At 36.0% G+C, this 21,961-nt stretch overlaps 1 pseudogene; it reads right to left on the bottom strand.

The window, feature by feature from the left end:
• Positions 1 to 4,464: 4,464 nt before the first annotated feature.
• On the bottom strand, positions 4,465 to 5,548 carry LOC149183464 (short-chain type dehydrogenase/reductase pseudogene; annotated as a pseudogene).
• Between the last annotated feature and the right edge of the window lie 16,413 nt (positions 5,549 to 21,961).

Raw genomic sequence — 21,961 nt, 5'->3', positions numbered from 1 at the left:
CTCCATCTCTCTCTTCGATATCCTTCGTAAGAAAAACACGGAAGTAGATTATCAAACAAACCTAGCGTGTCTTCTAGTTGAAGTATAGAGGAAGATTAATGACAAAAAAAAATATTTTCCAAATCCCCTAGTTACTCATGATTTCCCCTTACTCTATGTCCCCCCGTCACCATTGCATGAAGATCATCCTCGACATTTTGAAATCCATTATAACCAAAGTTCCCAAATCCTTGATATTAGATGTTGTGGCACCTGCTGCTAGTGGTTCCCATGCATGTGAGGCCATTATATCCACTCATCTCACATGTTGTGAACTATAACCCAAGGCTCCTCCACTCTGCGATCTAATGACGATGGCACGATTTATTCCCTGGAGCCTTAATGATGATGAGATCGATCTCACATAGGACAAATTCCTTCTCGAGATTAAATCCATGATAATGCTTGGCTTCTCTCATAACTCTGCTTCCCTATTCTTTGCAATCATATCTTTCCCCTCTCAACATATTTCCCTTCTCCCCTCTTCTGGTAGTGTGGTGGCAACTTACCCTGGTCCCTCAATTCTCTTCTGCAAACTTTGTGCCTCTGAATCCATAAGACACCTCCAATTGACATAATTTTTCCTCCGCCTAAGTTGACTCTGCAAAGTACTACAAAGAGGCATCTGAATTGGTGACATGTTTCTTTTCATAGGAGTTCCTTCCTCAGGTTCCATCTCTACAGAGCTTAGCACTGTGATCAGAGTACAAGCCTTCTTCAATTATATGTGGTACATTGCCAATGGGTATGAGGTCATTTTTGGTAATCTACTCTCCACTTTTATCTGGTATTCATTTTCTCAGGTGGTATATGGTGCTTTAGAGCTTTGCATAAATTCCACATATCTTGTTCTTCTGCAGTTTAACTTGATTTCCTCCAGTTGCTTCTCCTCTGTATCCTCCAAGCTCTCTTAGACTTCACCCACTCCTTTTGATATTTTCTCTTTCACAGTAGCCCTATGAGCTCCCCATATTTTCCCTTGTATTTTTTAGAGTATGGATCTCGCCATCCCCTGCATTCCTTTTAGCTTCCCTCCTATCCTTATCACAATGTCTTCCAATCACAATTCCTTAGATTCCTCTAAATTTCCCAGCTCGGTCAGCAACAACCCTTAACAACCACTCCACATGGAAATAATGGACATGAAATAGCGTATCCTCCAGCAAGACAATTTCCTATCCTTTGTCTCTGACGAAATTCAATCTCTAAAGCACAATAATGCTCGTCAAGAGGATGAGATTGATGCCCTTCGCAAAAAACTCGAGGAACTCTACCTCAAAGGAATCAATACAGAAAATGAAACTCAATCAAATGAAGCTACTGGTCCACCTCACGGCCCTCAAAATTCTGATCTAAAGCAACTAGTAGAACCCCCAATCTCCTCTATGACGTGAGCTTTTTGTAAATTTGTTTTTTTGCTATCGCAATTTTGTATAATCTATGCATGCCACAGTGATATTGTAGTCTTTTTGGTCTGTATTTATTTAGTCTTGATAGTTTGTCTTGTCCCAAAGGACTTTCAATCTCCTCTATGACGGGAGCTTTTTGTAAATTTATTTTTTTGCTATCACAATTTTGTATAATCTATGTATGCCACAACGATATTGTAGTCTTTTTGGTCCGTATTTATTTAGTCTTGATAGTTTGTCTTGTCCTAAAGGACTTTCTAAAATTGCAGAAATGTAATGACTTAATTTGTATTTGTCCTGTCCAAGCTCAAATTTAATACAAATAACTATTTACTTCTGTTTAAGAAAAAATAAAAAAATTAACATAAAGTTATGTAATATCATGGTTATGAATATGGATTATTATTATTTGAATTTATTTTAATGTGATATGTATATTACAAAAAATTTCTGGAATAAATTAAGAAAATTACGATACAATAAATTCAAATGATTTATTATTTATTATTATTACTTATTTTATTTAGTAAATATTTTTTATTTTATTTTTAAAAGTACACCTATTAAATCTAAATTAAACATGCAAGAAATTACACATCTCTTTATAATGAGTTGTAAAATAGAGTAATCAATAAAATAAGAAATCTCTTATATATATTTGATATTTAAATATTTTACTTAATGTGTATATTGAGTTTTGTTATTCATATTTTTTAAATGACATATATCAACTGTATATCAAGAATAAAATAAATTACACATCTATATCATAAAAGCAGGAAGTAATTGAAACATCTCTCTGCACACACATATAAAGTTGATATAAAATTATTTTATTTAAGGTGGATATTGAAATATTTTATTTATGATCTATGTTAAAATATTTTTCATTCATTTTTTCTATAAATATTTAAAATTTGATATTGAAATATATTAAATAATATGGTTATTCAATTTATTTTATTCAAAAGAGATATTGAGATATTTTTAAATAATATAGAAGGTATACATCTTCATTATAATAATAATAATTATTATTCAATTTTAAAGTTATGTCCAAGCCAGACACCAAATTGGTGTGTGAGACCCCCTTGTCTGTGGGACAAGGGACCCACCTCCGCGCAACCAATAAATACTCTACCCCCCTCTAGTTTTGAATCTGTGACCTCTTAGGAGGAAACACACACTCTTAATCATTCGGCACACTCAAGATTAAAGATATATAAATACGATGTAAAAAAAATAATGTGGACATTAAAGTATTTTATTGATTACCTAAATCGATTTTCTTTTAGTTATTAATATTTTTCAATAGGTTAATATAAGTATCATTTTATTAGTTTTTAATGAAATTTGATTGGACAAATCTCTCGCATAGTAGGTTGTGAAGCACCTCAAGGCATAATAAGAATTTTTTACACGATGCTACTCAATATGTAGATCTTAATATGTTATGTATAATTGAGCTTGAAATATTTTTTAAAAATAATACAGGCTTCATATTCTAAGCATGGAAGAAATTATATATCTCCTTCATATTAGATTGACATGAAATATAGATTATTGATGTTTATAATACTTTTAATTAATTATATCTAGATATGTATGTCTATTTTTCTTTTGATATTTTATAATATTTAGCCCATATATATATATATATATATATATATTTGTTTTTAATTATAGTTTATTTATTTATTTAGTAAATAGACTAGGATATATAAAAGAAATTAGTTGAATTAAACATGTATAAGTTTAAAAAATTGCAACAAAATTATTAATTATGAAAATTTTAAATTTACAAATATATATTTTTTACAATCTCATGATCTAATACTATCACTTATCAATACCACATACCACATATCCCAGTCATATAAACAAAAATATTCCATAATTAATGTGGCCACATTTCCCGAAAAAAAAACTTAGAAAAATGAATTAGATACTCCTCCTAAGCTATGGCGGCGCATTTAAATTTCTCGCTAACCACATAAATTGACGAAGTCTTTTTCCAACAACCCCTTATTTCCTTTATTCCCAAACTATATAAATATAAGCAAAATACAGTGTTGCGGGGATCCCAGTTAAGCGATTCGGGGGTTTGCTATTTTTTTAATCAATCCGCCGACTAATTCCAGGCCCGAACTTTCATTGGTGGGTCCCGCCCCTAATCAGGATCAATCCGCCGACTAATTACAGGCCCGAATTTTCATTGGTGGGTCCCGCCCCTAATCAGGGTCGGGACCATGGTGAAGTTGGGGCTACATCGAGGTCGAGAGTCATTCACCATTCTTAATAAATACAATTTAGACACTGAATTAACCGAACACTCAGGCACTCACCCATTTTGCACAGTTATACATACATCCACGCAAAATACCAACTATCTTTAGATTAATAAACCATGTTTTTCATTCAGGGGATATACAATTTTTAATAAATACAATTCAGCTACTGAGAACACAATGTACAATGTACTTCATACCAGGACACAAATTAATTTTAATTTTAATTTTAATTTTAGAATAGTTATTATACACATAGAGGGTGATCTCCCTATATAAATAGTCTAGTTCATGAAAACAACCAACAAACACAAGTATTCATGCTTCTAGAATTAAGACACAACACAACTGTTCATTCCTCTGGAATTAAGACACATATTTGTATATTGAAATTCTTTATGTTTACTTTTATGACCACTTTTGAATCTAAACTAAAAATTTGCTTAAAGTTGATACCCCTGTATCAATAATCTCCACCATCTATTTATTAATTATTAAATAATTAAATTAAAATTTTTATAATCCTATTTTAAAATAAATTATTAAATAATCAAATTAAAAATCCCATAAAAATCCCACAACCATATTTCACCAAAGAAAAAAAAAACAAAAAAACATTTTGAAATTATCATGACTCACATAAACACTAACAATAAAATAAGACTACAAAACATAAACATTTACATCAAATTTTGTTTCATTGCATCTTCATACCGTGGAACAGTATTCAAAAGATTATATAGCGCTCATGATGGAGACATTGAATAATGTAGTGTGAGTATCTCGGTTTGTATGGTCAACTAAAACCCTATGTACCCTAACCGAGGTCGGAAAACACAGTGGCTAGGACCAAAAACTCTAACTGACGTCGGAAAACACACAGTGACTGGGACTAAAAACCCTAACTGAGGTTTGGAAACACAGCACATTGACGAGCATATAGATTTTTTTGGTTTTCATAGAGAATCATACTCGACCTCCGTTGACACCAACAACCTGAGCATTAACCCACTCTCCCTCATCGCTCGCCAGAAACGCAACCAGCGGAGCCACATCCTCCACCCTCCCCAGCCGCTCAAACGGGTTCAATTTGGCAATCGCTTTCACCGACGCCTCGCTTCTCCCCGCAAAGAACATACCGGTGGCAACAGCACATGGGGCCACACAATTTACAGTAATCTGAGTGCCCCTCAACTCCTGTGCCAGGATTCTCGCCATAATCTCAATCGCCGCCTTGCTGGCCGAGTAGGGGCCGTACCCTGGTGGGGGCGCCGCCACCACGGAGCTGCTTAGCTGGATGATGCGACCGCCGCCCCCGCGAACGATCCTGTTGGCGGCTTCTCTGCAACACAGAAAAGCTCCCTTGCAGTTCACTGGGAAAGTCCGGTCCCAGTATTCCTCGGAGGTTTGGGCGATGGTCGGATACGTGGGGTCCGCCACTGCGGCACTGTTTACCATTATGTGGAGCGACCCAAATGTCTGCTCGGCCATGTCGAATAGTTGGGCGACCTGGGAGGCGTCGGAGATGTCGGCCTTGCAGGCAATCGCCGTCACACCATTAACACAAGAAGCGTAGCTGTTATTGATTGTGGAGACCACCTCCTCTGCGGTCTCTTGATTAGTGGAGTAATGGACCACAACTTTGGCTCCCTTCTCCGCGAAATTGAGGGCGATCTCCTTGCCGATGCCACTGGACGCACCCGTTACTATAGCCACTCGCCCTCTCAAAGGAAGGATCATCGACTTCTCTTCTTCCTGCGGCTTCTTCTTCTCATCGATAATCCCCATTGCTGGTTGATACTCAAAGAAGCCTTTAGGTGGCTTGTTATTTCTTCAGACATATATCTACAAGTTTTATGGAGGTACGGTCAATTCAATACTTGCATCATTGCTGGCGTTGAAAGGTATGTTTGGAATTAACGTGCGCACACTTCATTGCTGGCGGGTGTTTTCTTGACAATGCAGCGAAACGTAATGCAAAGGTTAACGAGCTTGTCATAAGGCATTAAATATCAGCTCAGTTGCAAGCTCGTTATCCATATAACATCTATTCAGCTGTAAGTTTGACGTTTGTTAGTCATATTTATAATGCGCGCGATGAAAACAGAGTGTTCCGAAAATCACTGGGCACGTGTTAGATATGACTAACAAATTTACAGCTGAACGAGCATTTAATGCCCTATAACAAACTCGTTAGCCCTTGCCAAAACGTAATGAAAGAAATCTTGTAAAATCGTACTGCGCTTTAGTTTTCCCCAAAACGAAGTACGGCACCTCCATTAAATTAATTGAAATGAATGATACCCGTCGAAGGGCTCCCGTCACCACCCAATACTTTATAGTCTACATTACATTAGCTTGCTCTCTGCCTGCGCGGAATAAAAAGTTGTTCGAACGAATTCGATGTACATTTATTAGATTAGTGGAAAGAATAAGGCTCTTCCATTAGATTAATGGAAAGAAAGAATACCCACTTAGGTAAAACAAATCATAAAAATACTGCACTTTCATATATGTAATAAAAAGCATTATTTAGCGTGGGATTTTTAAGCCCCATATTGAAACTTACAAATATGTGCTGACTTTAAACATTAAATGGAATTGTTTTAGGACACGTTGGTTGTAAATAAAATGGAGAATGGATAACATTAAACAATATTCAACCAGCTACTCTAGAAGTGACCACGCTAGTTATTACTTTATAGCATTCGGCATTGAGATTACTCTCACACTAGTTATTATTTTAGAGCATATCCGCATTGGGATTACTCTCACGGTGATTATAAACATTGTATACTTTATCATATACGATTTAGAGCCTAAGAATAATGGTACAAACTTACAAGAATTGAAAAGGAAAATTGGAAAAAATAATAAATCATATTACTTAATATTGATTAGAGAATCAATACATAAAGCAATTAAGTTAAGCTTAAATGTATGCAAGCACTAAGGCCAATTAAAGCTAATTAAAGCTAAGTGTGCTGCACCACATGCAGACAGTGGAGTTAACTAACTAAAGCCAAGCCAAGTGCACACCACATGTAAGCACTAAATTGAACTAATGCTAACTAAGTGCATATCACATACAAACACTAGAGTTTAACCAAAGCTAATTAAGGCTAACTAAGTGCATGTACACCAACACCCCCCCTTAAGCATAACTTAGGTGAGTATGATGCAAAATGAATGAGTCTCAACAACAAGGCCATTTTAGGTACCCATGTACAATGCATGAAAAGAGGAAAGAGGGAAACCCAATGGGAACTCCCCCCTCTGCCCCGTCCTACCCACCTCAAAATACAATGCAAAAAGTAAAGAAAATACAACTGCTAAGTAGTCATGTCCTTCACCCCAAGACAATTTCACAGAAATTGAAATTTCTGCTCAGTGAAAGTCTTGGTGAAGATGTCGACAACCTGCTTAGAACTAGGAGAGTACTACAGATCGATGATCCCACCATGAATCAATTCTCTGATGTAGTGCATGTGGATATCGATATGTTTGGTCCGATGTTGCTACACTAGATCTCTGCAAAACTTTAGTGTACTTTGATTGTCGCACCATATGATAGTCAGAAAATGGATGATGATACCAAGCTTGAAAAGGAAATGTTGCAACCAAATGGCCTGAATAACTGCATTGACTACTCCTCTGTACTCAACCTTTACTAATGATAAAGTAATGACAACCTGCTTCTTGCTTTACCAACAAATGCGGTCGGATCCCAAACTAATTATATAAAAGGAGGTGGAATTACAATCAAGGTTGTCGCCATCCCAATCTGAATCTGTGAACCCAATGAGATCCAAAGAACAATTTGTTGCATAATGAATCCCATAGGTGATTTTCCCATGGGCATATAGAAGGATGCACTTTACAACTTCCCAGTGTAACTCATGTGGCTCCTACATGTATATGGAAACTGCACCTATAGTCTATGAGAGATTAGGACAATAGTGAGTGAGAAAAAGAGGACTCCCCATAAGCTGATGATACAATGTGTAATCAACCAATGGTGTGTCTTTGCCATTCTCAAGCTTGATCCCTAATAACAAAGGTGTGGATGTTGGCTTACAGTCACTCATATGAAATTGTGCAAAAAGATCTCTAGCATACTTTGGTTGAGAAATGGTAATCCTAGAATCGTTCTAATTGATCTATAGTCCAAGGAAGAAATTTAGCAAGTCCATGTTTGTCATAGAAAACCGCTTATGCAATGCAGTTTTAATCTCAATAATGGCAGAAACTAAACTACATGTTATCAAAACATCATCTACGTAGAGTAATATGATCAATAAGGAGCCAATTTTGTTCAACAAATAAATATTTGAATCAGATTTGTGACATACAAAATTTTGAGATAACAAATAGGAATCCATTTTTGTATACGACGCTTTAGGTGCCTGCTCAAGGCCATAGAGAGACTTTTTTAGTTTGCATACTAGAGATGAATTTTGTATGTATCCCTGCAACTGCTCCATGTAGATTTCCTCCTCGAGATCACTGTGAAGAAATACATTCTTCACATCCGTATGATGCACCTCCCACCGTCTTGTTGATGCAATGGAGAGATCTAGCATAATGGAATCCATTTTTACCACTAGAGAAAAAGTCTAATCATAGTCAACACCATGTACCTGCTGAAAACCTTTTGCCATGAACCGTTCTTTATATCTACTAACTTGGTCATCTGCTACTTTCTTAGTCCGGTAAACCCACTTGCACTTGACAAGTTTATGATTGGAAGGTAATGGAACGAGGTCCCAAGTCTGAATCTCAATGAGAGAGTTGTATTACTCATCCATAGTTTCTTCCCATTTAGGATGCCCAAATGCTTATGTATAAGTATATGGATCAGATGCATGCATCATATAAGCGTGCATGGGAATGCATAGCTCCATAGCTAAGAGTGCTTGTGGAGCTTCCTCGAATTGAGCTATAGCTACAGGATCATCTAAGAGATCACTCATGTTGCACTATTTTTGTGCTGAAACTGGTTGAGAATATTTTGAATTGCATGAGGAAATATTATCTCAATGTTCAACAACTAGTGGTCGAACATGTGTTGCAGGAAAAGGCTCAACTAGATTAGAATTCTGATCAAAAGTATCATTTGCATACTCATCAACTGGTGGTGAGGGAAACTTTGTAACATATTCATTTGGTGGTGCATGCAAAGCATCTTCTTCAAAATTTACACTCCTTTCGATAAAGAGCTCTTCAATGTTGATATAAAGAAATATGTACCATTTGACTTCATTACAATATCCAACAAACATGCATTCCATGCTCTTAGGCACCAATGCCTTTCTTTTCTTTGTAGGAATGCGAGCCCATGCTTGAGATTCAAAAATGGGGAAATGATTGACTTCAGGTTTCATGCCATTCCAAGCCTCAAAAGGTGTTTTCCAGTAACATATTTATGAGGAGATCTATTATGGATTTGTGAATCACAATTGATAGCTTCAACCCGCAATTTTGATGGAAGATATTTTGCATGTAACATGCAACTGGTCATCTCTTTCAAAGATCTATTCTTCCTCTCGGCCAACCTATTTTGATATGAGTCTAAGGAACTGTATGTTGCAACTGTATGCCTACTTCATTACAAATATTTTGGATATCTTTGTTGATATATTCCTTCCCATTATCTATGCAGAGGATCTTGATGCATTTTCCAAACTGATTTTCCACATGTGCTTTGAAAATATTTAGATGTTAAAAAACTTCAGACTTGAGTTTCAGGAAATAAACCCAAGTGAATCTCATGTAATCATCTATAAATGACAACACATATCTTTCTTTTCTCATTGAAGGTACTAGAAATGGACCCATGAGATCACTGTGTACAAGCTCCAAAGTTGAAGAGGCTCTTCATGCATGCCTCTTCTTGAACTTTTCTTGTGGATGATTTCCAAGAGCACATACATTACAAATACCCTTTGAAAATTTAATGGCCGATAGTCCTTTAACCATCCCTTGCTTTCTAAGTTGTTGCATATATCTGAAATTCAAGTGTCCATATCTCTCGTGCCAAATCCTACTTTCTTCATTTGCATGAGTAAGTAGCAAAATAGAATTTGAGTAAGGAACAAAATCAGAAAATGTATACAGATGAGATTGATCATTTACCTTGCCAGATGCAACCTTCAAGTTGGTTTTCATATCATAAATTCTCATAGAATCTGAGGTAAATTCCCCTTTCCTTCTGGTGCCAATGTGTGTCATACACTCAAAGAATATTCACATAAAGCCTCAGAATTTGCAAGACATTCTCAAAACTTCCATCTTCGAACTGCACTCTTCCTTTTCTAGTTGCTTCAACCACAAAATTGTCTCCCATGAGAATAGGAGGCCCCACATATTTTTCCAGAGAAGAAAAAGATTACTTTGAAGAAGTCATATGATGCAAGGCTCCTGAATCGATAATCCATTCTTGTAATGTACGATGAAGGGCAGTCAAAGCATGGCCATTACCCCTCATTTTTTATGGTTTTTTCCTCTGTCTTCTTCTTGGCACTTTCTAGAATGTGATGACCAAGATTATTCTGCTGAAGAGTCTTTTCCATCAAATCAATAGTCTTCTACATGCAAGAGGATTCAAGATGATAGCCTTTGTTACAGTAAGGACACTTTGAGTTTCCTTTCTTTCCCTTCTTACCCTTGGAGCTGGAAGAGTCATCTGGATGTTTTGGATTTCCTCCCTTTCTTGGATCTAGATTTCTTGCCTTTCCTTTTCCTTTGGATTGTTGATTTTGTTTCGAGTTGGACTTTACCTTTTCATGCATGGCAAGTGTAGGTTCATTTGAAGAATTTAAAGAACCCATCTTGGTGAGATTATCTTTCTCATGACTAAGAGACTCAATAAACACATCAAGTTTGGGAATTTTCCATTTATCTCCAGTTGCAAGTCTAACTGTATGAAATTTAGAAAAAAAAAAAATAACATATTCAAGACCTAATTTAGACAAAATAGAAAGCATCAATTGACATTCCTATTTGGATTTATTGATCCCATAATCTTGTAATTGAAGAAGCAATGATTTTAATTTTGTAAAGAAATATTGAATGTTCTCAAATCTATTTGGATCTAATGAATTTATCTCATCCTTCTTTCCAAATAAATTATCCAAGGTTGTCCAGACTTGATTTAGAGTGTTGCTTGCATCCATATGGAAATCCAATGCTAGATATACGGTCAACAATAGAAGACCAAAAACCTCATCCAACCTATTGAAGTATTTGGATTTTTCAATTGAAGAATTTGGTTCAACTTATGTATCCATAACTATCTGATACAAGCCTTTGCTTCTGAGGTGAAGAAAAATATTTGGCTTCTATTCGAAGTAGTTATACGAAGTGAGAATAGCTAAAGATGGGAACTCTATTCTTTCACCTCGTAGTTGTAGTAGCAATTGCGACAATTCTCTAATATTATGATATGCAAATCATATCTCCCAACAATTTCCAATTCTTTGATCTTCAAACTTGCAAAAGATAGTTCATCCACCTTATCTAGGACCTTGTAGCTTAGATACCATGAAGAGGTTTTTCGTTACACCAAAACCCACAGGTATTAGTAAACTTTCCAAATCGGTAGCTAGGATCCCTAGGGTGGCAATTGTGGATTCCATAGAGGTGTGATGATTATTCCAACAAACCCTGTCAGATATAGCTTGGGGGAATCGAACCTGGGTCTAGGCTCTGATACCATGTAAAATTATTAGAGCATAGATACGGATCTAGTTGAAGAATAATTTCACAAACTTGCAAGAATTGAAAAGGAAAATTGGAAAAAAGAATGAATTCGATTACTCAATGTTTATTAGAGAATCAATACATTAAAAAAAAAAAAGTAAATTATGCTTAATTGTATGCAAGAACTAAGGATAATTAAATCTAACTAAAGCTAAGTGTGTTTTATGTTATGTTAATGTGCATGTGCACCTCATGGAAGCACCAGAGTTAACTAACTAAAGCCAAGTGCACACAACATGGAAGCACTAGATTTAGCTAACGCTAAATAAGTGCACAACAAACACTAGATTTTAATCAAAGCTAATTAAGGCTAACTAAGTGCATGTACACCAACATCTGGCTATAGATAATAGTTGAAAATGTTTAATTTCTCTTTAATAGAACAACATGAAAGCAAGGGTTGCAATTCCAGTTTTAAGATTACCATTTTAACCCTAATAAATTGTTTCCTACACACACTTCACTGAAGGAAGGTTAGTACTCACACACATTTGAATGATAATTCTACCATTAATAACGCTTGTGGCCTCTAATAAAACAACGTCTTTGAAAAGAGAGAGAAAACTAGGAATAGGTAGTAGCTCATAAAATTGCCTAAAAACCAACTTATAGTCCAGTGAAAGAGAGCATGGAACAAGAAGGAGAATATGAAAGGAGTTCCTTTACATAATTGAACCATGTTTATGAGGATGCTAGGGCATGAAACGTTATCCTTATTCCTCCACATTTCTATTTATTCCTCTATGTTTCAATAGGCATATGTTTTAGAATGTAAGAAAACATTCATTTCATAGGCACAATAAATTCTTAATCATAAATTGGGAAAATAAAATAAACGGGGTTTAAACATTGGATTTAGATATGCAAGGAAGTTATCATTGACAATTCCATTCATTGATTGAAAGGATACTATGAGAATATGCCAACATCATTCATTTTCAACCCTAGAATTGGAATTTGTAATTAGGAAAATGATTAATATGTCCACTTCCAATAGAGGGGATGCCTATTGGCATAACTAGTACAATCACATTTACTAATTTGTTTGATATGCATTGATCAAGGTCATTTTCGTACGTTGATTGAGGTATAAAATGGGGAAAATGTCATCGATCTACATATATAACCCACAATAGTAAATATGATTGTGCTAGTTCTATTGATTTTCTAGTGCTAATTTAGAAGAACAAATTTTTTTGCCACTGATAATTACTTCCAATGATATACAGTCTTACTTTATCATATTTTAGAACATCAATAAGCAATTACACTCGGAAAATTCAACAGTAGATATGACGGAAACAATAAAGATCACAGTAGGAAAACCATGGACAATAGATACCATATTTTTCCACTCGGGAAACCTAAACTCGAGAGAAAATCCAACAATATTTCCTAGGAGAAATAATTCAATTCAACAAAAGTGCAATCTAATTTTTCAAGTCAAATATTAGTTAACCTAGAAAACATGTCAATCCTAGTCAAAGCAACCTAAATTCGACCTCCTGTAGCTACCCACAAATTTGGTCAACCCTGAGTCAAACAGGATAAATTTTAGCCTCCTGCTGTTGCCCAAAAGCTTTATCAAACTTCCCATATATTCAGTCAAATTTTACATTCAATATGCAGACAAACTACCTCAAATATACATGGTTAAACAAATTAGAATCTCAATCGAACTGCAACCAAACAAACTGCTTAGAATTCGGTCAGCCTGCCTCGTAAATGTTGGTGAACTACCTCATAAATTTTGGTCAAACAACCTAATAAATTTTGGTCAATCTACTTTAGAATATCTTAATCAACTTACCCATAAATTCGGACAAACTGTGCCTAGAAGAATTGGTCAAATAGTGGTCAATACTAGTAAACATTTTGGTCAAATTTTGATCTTCTTCTCTCTCTCCTTCACACGTGTGAAGATAAGAACATATGATCTTGTGTGTGATCCAAAATGACCAAATGAGGGAGGCTAAATTGGTATATATAGTGGGCAAAAGAGTTGGGTTTGACCAAGGGTCAAACCCATTCACATGGTGGGGTCAACTGGTCATTTTGGGGCCTACATGTGCTCCAAAATTAATAATTTAAATTTAATTTTCTTTTTCTTTTAAGGGCCGACATATGTAGCTAGGGAATACTGAAGGGTTATCATATATTGATTCAAGGAAAAAACAAATGGAAGACATATGTCGCCATGAAGACATATAAAAATTGGTTATCATATATTGATGGAAGAAAAAAAAATGGAATGCTACTATTTGGTTGACTATCTTCATATTCATTTCTTAAAACCTATTCATTTGTGGAAATAATAAGAGTTTATCATTTATGGAAATGATAGAATAAACATAGTACTTGCCACTAAAGACACAAACATTAATGTTAATATTACTTCAAAGGTATATGGAAATAATCTGCCAGAAGGAAAGGGAAAGAGATCCAAATTTACAAGTGCAAAGGTACACACTTTTGTTGTTTTTGTCTGAATATAGAAGTGCTAAGATACTCATAGCTGAATAGTTCCCTAGGGATACTAATTACATTGGTTATTTTAAATATGGGTCAAATATTATGTCCCTGGATGGAAGAGAACCTCTGCATACTGATGTCGAGATGGATGAAGATGGAAAACTTCATGTTATAGTGAGAAAATCATCTTCCTCGCAAGGGAATTCTACTCCTGCTTCTCACATATTTCATTCATTGAATTCTATCAAATCCTTCCCTCTTGGAAGCCCAACTAACCATGATAATACATACACATATTCTCTTCAATCCTCTCGGAATATGACTCCCATAGACTCCAGCTTCAATAGAGCAGATTATGTTTCTATGATGTCAATCCAAGCAATGATCAAATACAAACAATGACAATAGAAAAAACAATAGCCCACATGTCTGTGATGCCAATTCCCTTATTTCCATGAATAAGATGGACACTAAGTCATTCGAACCTCTCATAAGTACCTACAAGCTTCACTTTCTGGATGAATTTAGTAGCATCTGGGTTGAGAATAGTGAACATTATAATAAGACATTGACTTTTGGGAATGGATTTACAAAGCCTCATTGTAACACAGTTCAGAGGCATGTAGCTGCCACATCTCTTCTTAGAGATAAGTTACCATCGCCCTAGCTAGTTTATTTCCATTTATGTTTGTAAGCATATTTCAGTATTTTACAGTAATGAAATGAAGTATTATTTCCGCTGCATCTCTGTATTTATGGTTATCTCTGTAATTTGTTGCATTCTTGTTTAAATCCAGATCGGTGGTATCAGAGCTGTCTGCTTTTTCTCTGTTTTTCGTTGCATGTCCCCAATGAGGTCAGGATATAAGGAGTTAGGGCCTGAACTGGTTAAACCTTTGCAAGACTAGCCTTGCAAATCCCGACAGCCTCCCATGGCGGATGAAAAGAAAGACGAGGGGGCAGGAGATCCTATCAAAATCTTGCTCGAAGAAGCCCTCGAGCGACAAAGGAACACGATGATGGACAACTTTGCCTAGATCCTTCAGCGGCTACCTAGAGGCGATGCATCGGCTTCCAACAACTACTCCGGAAGTGCCACGCCCTTTAAGGTACAAGTTAATTTTGAAATCCCCATATTCGAGAGTAAAATAGATGCAGATGTCATAGATAAATGGTTAAATCTGCTACAAGGGTATTTTTCTGTTCATGATTTTTCCAGTCGGGAAAAGATTATTTTTTCTCTTCTCAAAGCAGCCCCCCACGTCAAGGACTGGTGGGAAACATACTACGAGCAGAAGGATGAAAGTACAGGCTTACTATTTTTAGTCGCACCCACTTGGAATTCATTCCGGGATGCCATTAAGTCGCAGTACTACCCTGTCAAAAGCTATGAGGACAAATACATAAAGTGGACCATGCTGCGGCAGGGAAGGGACCAAGATGTGCCAGAGTTCACAAACATTTTTCATACCCATCACACATAGTTGGGTATCAAGGATTCTAAGCTGCATTTGGTTCTCAAATACCGCAGCTGCCTACACAGGTACATCCAAGACGAGATGGAGTTCCTGAATATATCCTTGCTCGGCACGACGTATCAATACACTGTCAAAATCAAGTAGAAGTTTGAAAAAAAGAAGCGAGACTTTGGATCTGCGAATCCGAGGCAAGGGAAAGGCTTTCTCAAATCGCAGAACCAAGGACAAATCCAAGACGGGGCAACCCAAGACAACCCGTCAAAGCCACAGGAAAAGAACAACACTACGAAGTCAAAGAAGGACACAAGAAAGTGGTGTGAGTTCCATAAGAGCCCCACTCACAACACAAGTGAGTGTCGGACCAAGCAGTCGCTGGTGGCCGAGTTGAAGGCTTCCGAATCAGATGCATGTTTTGACCCTGAGTCAGAACCCAACAAGGGGAATGGAAAAGGGAAGAAGATCATTGACGTGAGCCCAACACCACTATTGCCATCGCCATGATCTAGAAGAATGAGCCCGAAGATCCAAAGGAGGGGGAGCGTCTTTTCCACTCATAGATGTGGGTGAAGGGTTCGCTGCTGCAATTCATTGTTGACAGTGGGAGCCAAAAGAACCTCATTTCAGCAGAGGTCGTGAAGCGGTTGGGCCTACCGACTACACCACACCCACAGCCGTACAATGTCGGGTGGCTTCACCAAGGACGAGATCTCCGAGTTCGCCAGCAGTGCCGCCTTCCCTACAACATCAAGCCCTTCATAGACGAGGTATTATGCGATGTTGCACCTCTGGATGTTTGTGATGTATTATTACGCCAACCATACTTGTGGAGGCGACATGCTATGTAAGAGTCAAGGCCTCGCGTTGTTATTATTACTTTGGGTAATTCATTATATAGGATACCAGAGGTAGCCCCCCCTATCACCACCTCTTTGATCACTGCTAAGAAAGGCAGCAAGCTCATCTCCCAAACTAGGAAATTCATTTTGTATCTGGTTCACTCCCAAAGTAAGGGGAAGATCGTCGCCACATCCATGACCCCCGCGAAGGGTTCCTCCATGCAGCTTCAACAGCAAATGGACATGGTCATGAAAGCAGACAAGAACATCTTCTCCTCACCCATAGGGACACCATTGCACTATCAGGTCAAGCATTCATTCGATTTGACTCCCAGAGCACCTCTACCCAACGGGCCAATATATCACTGCTCCATTCTGAAAAATGACAAGTACAAGAAGCGACATGGTCCTTACACCAGTACCAAGGCTATGGGGAATAATGCTTTGGAGCACAACATTCCCCCATTCCTTCGCTTGCACCGAGTGTTCAATGTGGACCGCCCTCTACCATGCTTCCCACCATTACTGGACACATCAGAGATTGCAGAACAACTCACCAGGGACCCAACTCAGCAAAAGTTTCCTCATCTCATGGAGGAACTCAACGCAATGGGGACCATTGCTTCCTAAGGGGGGAGGAATGATCCAGGTGGATGTTGGTGGCCACCCACCTATCCCACTTGGACCCCCACAACTGTCTCTTTCAGTTTTTCAGTTTCCTTAATTGTAGCACAATTTACTATTTTTAGCAGTTTTTTTGGGTTTTGAACTTCCGGAGCCGTTTTGAGGCCCTAAACAACGTTTTTTGGAAAAATTGGGAGCAACATGCGTTCGTCGACAAATGTTTCTCTTCCCAAAGTTGTATTTCTCGGATAGATATTTCTAATGAGATATTGTGCATGTCAAATGGAAATCGTATGCCAAAGTTACGACCCCGCGAAGTTGATGTACCAATTTACCCAAACGAGGCCCACAATTTGGTGTTTCATCTTCTAGGGTTGGGTTTTTGGATGTTTAGGGTTTTCCATTGTTTCTCAACAATAAATAGGCCTTCGAGCCTCATTGTAACACAGTTCAGAGACATGTAGCCGCCACATCTCTTCTCAAAGATACGCTACCATCGCCCTAGCTCCTTTATTCCATTTCTGTTTGTAAGCATATTTATGTATTTTACAGTAATGAAACGAAGTATTATTTCTGCTACATCTCTGTATTTATGGTTATCTATGTAATTTGTTGTGGTCGTGTTTAAATCCAAATCAAATATAAAAGTTATACATCTTCATCAAGGAGAAAGAAATTATATAAAAAAAGATACATAAATATTAAAATAACATGGACATTAAAATATTTTATTTATCACCCATATTGAATTTTCTAGTTATTAATATTTTTCGAATTTTCTAGTTATTAATATTTTTCAATAGGTTAATATATATATATATATATATATAATTTAATTTGATGAGAAAAATCTCCACCATAGTGGGTTGTGAAGCACCTTAAGATATAATATTTTTTTTTACCTTTAATTTGGTATAAACATATGTTAATCAATATGTAGATTTAAATATAATCTCAGCCATAGTGGGTTGTTAAGCACTATAGTATTTCTTTTACCTTTAAGTCCGTATAAACATACATTAATCAATATGTAGATTTTAATATGTTATTGTTATTTATAGTTGTGCGTGAAATATTTTTTGTTTATATATATATATATATATTTATTTAATGCTTTATAATGTTTAGCTAGTATGTATATTTATTTTTGTTTTTAAACATAATTTTTCATTTAGTGAATATTTTACTTTTATTTCAAACGATAAACTTGTCATTACAAATCTCCCTCTAACTAGACAATGTAATATATAAAACGAATTAATTATGAGTTAAACATATATACATTTAAAAAAGCATGTAACAAGGTTATTAAGAATAAAGGTTTTGAACTTGTAAATAGGTTTTGTTTGTTTAACAAGTATGTATATTTATTTTTGTTTTTAATCATAATTTTTCATTTAGTGAATATTTTACTTTTATTTCAAACGATAAACTTGTCATTACAAATCTCCCTCTAACTAGACAATGTAATATATAAAACGAATTAATTATGAGTTAAACATATATACATTTAAAAAAGCATGTAACAAGGTTATTAACCATTAAGGTTTTGAACTTGTAAATAGGTTTTGTTAAACTGACATGGCCCAATACCATGACTTATCAATACCACTATTGTAAATAAAAATATTCTTTAATCTCCACCATTCATCCATCAATTAAGTATTAAATCATTAAATTAAAATTTCGATAACCTTATTCCACAAATAAAAACACATAAAAATAAATACTACAACATATAAACATTTAAGCATATAATGACAGATAACACTAACAATAAAGTAACACCGCCAAACATAAACATTCACATCAAACTTTGAAAGTGATCATCCAAATCTTCTTCTTCGTTCATTGCATCTTCATACCTTGTAAAATAAAGAAGTTATTAAAATAAACATTTAATCTTATAATGACTCAGATAACACCACCAGATATAAACCCCAATCAACTTCTTTATTATGTCGTTTTTCAAATAAATGACAGAAATGCTCAATATTGAACTATGTGACGGGTTTCCTTTTATAATAGAAAAATGTAGATTTTTTTTGGAGAGAGAGAGAGAACTATTTTGGCTCTATAACACCTTATTAAGGACAAAGGATGATAACACAAACTCTTGTGATTAGTATAAAGTTATTGCTGATTCGATATATTAATATAATATTGTGAATATGCAGAAGGAGAAGCACCCAATGACGAAGGGTCTAGAGTAGGTATAAAAATATTATTGAGGAGATTATGAAAATGTTTAAATTTATTTTAATTGTGGATTTTGGGAATATTTTAGAATAGGACAAAGTCGAAAGATCAAAAAATTGATCTTACTAGTCTTTATCTTACTAGCCTCTATTCTATTCTAGAATGTTCTCAAAATCTATAGTGTAAATAAGAATGACTTTGAACAACAAAAACCGTGGGAAAAGTGGGATACCCTTCCATGAGTATCACAAGAAGGAATCTTCCCTGCCACTGCATCAATTGATTTGAGCCTTCCAGGTCTCCATTTCCACTACATACACCATACTTCAACAATTCCCTTATCCCTCCTAGACCCTCTACCCTAAGATCACTTTCTTTCTTCCTTGAGCATATTTGGCCCTCTCTCTACGCAAGACTATACTTTAAATCAACTCGAACATACTTGAATGAACCCTTTCCCCATTCCTACCCATCTCTTCTCTTCCTCCTTTGGTCCCCATAGGAAGTAGAAAGCATTGGATACATAGGTTTGATGGTGCCTCTAAGGAAATCCAAGGGTTGTAGGAGGCGAAGGGATTCTCATTAATCTTGGTGGAAAAACGATAATTAAATATGTCACTATTCAACACTTGATCAATGACACTCACCCCCGTGAAAAACTCCTTATGCTACTGCTCAAAAGAATCAAGTGTGCCCTCAGCCCCATCCCCTCCATCTCTCTATTCCATATCCTCCGTAAGCAAAACACAAAGGCAGATTATCAAACAAACCTGACGTGTCTTCTAGTTGAAGTATATAGGAATATTAATGGCAAAAAGGATATATTCCAAATTCCCTAGTTACTCATGATTTCCCCTTACTCTATGTCCTCCCCCCCTCACCATTGCATGAAGATCATCCTCGACATTTTGAAATCCATTATAACCAAAGTTCCCAAAGCCTTAATATTATATGTTGTGGCACCTGCTGCTAGCGGCTCCCATGCATGGGAGGCCATTATATCCACTCATCTCGCATGTTTTGAAGTACAACCCAAGGCTCCTCCACTCTGCTATCTAATGATGATGTCGCGATTTATTCCCTAGAGCCTTAATGGTGATGAGATCGATCTCACATGGGACAAATGCCTTCTCGATATTAAATCCATGGTAATGCTTGGCTTCTCTCATAACTCTGTTTCCCTATTCTTGGCAATCATATCTTTACCCTCTCAACATATTTCCCTTCTCCTCTCTTCTGGTAGTGTGGTGACAACTTACTCTGGTCCCTCATTTCTCTTTTGCAAACCTTGTGCCTCTGAATCCATAAGACACGTCCAATTAACATAATTTTTCCTCCTCCTAAGTTGACTCTGCAAAGTACTACAAAGAGGCATCTGAATTGGTGACATATTTCTTTTCATAGGAGTTCCTCCCTCAGGATCCATCTCTGTGGAGCTTAGCAATGTGATCAGAGTGTCGGTATTCTTCAATTATCTGTGGTACATTGCCAATGGGTATGAGGTCATTTTTGGTAATCTACTCTCCATTTTTCTCTGGTATTCATTTTCTCAGGTGGTATATGGTGCTTTAGAGCTTTGCATAAATTCCACATGTCCAGTTTAACTTGATTTCCTCCAGTCGCTTCTCTTTTGTATCCTCCAAGCTCTCTTAGATTTCACCCACTCCTTTGGATATTTTCTCTTTCACAGTAGCCCCCTGAGCTCCCCATATCTTCCCTTGTATTTTTGAGAGTCTGGATCTTGCCATCCCCTGCATTCCTTTTAGCTTCCCTCCCATCCTTATCACAATGTCTTCCAATCACAATTCCTTAGATTCCTCTGAATTTCCCAACTCCATTAGCAACAACCCTGAACAACCACTCCACTTGGAAATAATGGAGAGATGAAATGACATATCCTCCAGCAAGACAATTTCCTATCCTTTGTCTCTGAGGAAATTCAATCTCTAAAGCACAATAATGGTCGTCAAGAGGATGAGATTGACGCTCTTTGCAAAAAACTCGAGGAACTCTACCTCAAAGCAATCATTACATAAAATGACACTCAGTCAAAGGAAGCTACTAGTCCACCTCAGGGCCCTCAAAATGTTGATCTAAAGCAACCAGTAGAACCCACAATCTCCTCTATGACGGGGGCCTTTTGTAATTTTTTTTTTTGCTATCGCAATTTTGTAGAATCTAGGTATGTCGCAGTGATATTGTAGTCTTTTTGGTCCATAGTTACTTAGTCTTGATAGTTTGTCTTGTCCCAAAGAACCCTCTTAAATTGTTGAAATGTAATGACTTGCTAGGTATTTGCCACGTCCAAGCGCAAATTGAATACAAATAACTACTCACTTATGTTTAAAAAAAACAAAAAGTAAAAATGAAGCTATGAAATATCATGGTTATGAATATGGATTATCATTATTTTAATTTATTTTAATGTGATATGTATATTATAAAAAAATTATGGAAGAAATTATTTGTAATTTTAATAATAAAAGCAAATTACAATACAATAAATTCGAATGATTTATTATTTATTATTATTAATTATTTTATTTAGTAAATATTTTATTTTTATTTTAAGAAGTACACCTATTAAATCCAAATTGAACATGGAAGAAATTACACATCCCCTTATAATGAGTTGTAAAATAAAGTAATCAATAAAATAAGAAATCCCTTATATATGTTTGATATTTAAATATTTTACTTAATGTGTATATTGAGTTTTGTTATTTATATTTTTTAAATGTCATATATCAATTGTATATCAAGAATTAAATAAATTACACATCTATATCATAGAAGTAGGAAGTAATTGAAACATCTCTCTGAACACACACATATATAAAGTTGATATAACATTA

Source organism: Pinus tabuliformis, chromosome 3_2 (genome assembly GCF_031772625.1).
Source record: "Pinus tabuliformis cultivar Carrire ecotype Pingquan chromosome 3_2, CPIR1, whole genome shotgun sequence".
Taxonomy (NCBI): domain Eukaryota; kingdom Viridiplantae; phylum Streptophyta; class Pinopsida; order Pinales; family Pinaceae; genus Pinus; species Pinus tabuliformis.
Note: the sequence above shows the minus strand (reverse complement) of the source record. Positions and strands in the feature narration are given on the sequence as shown.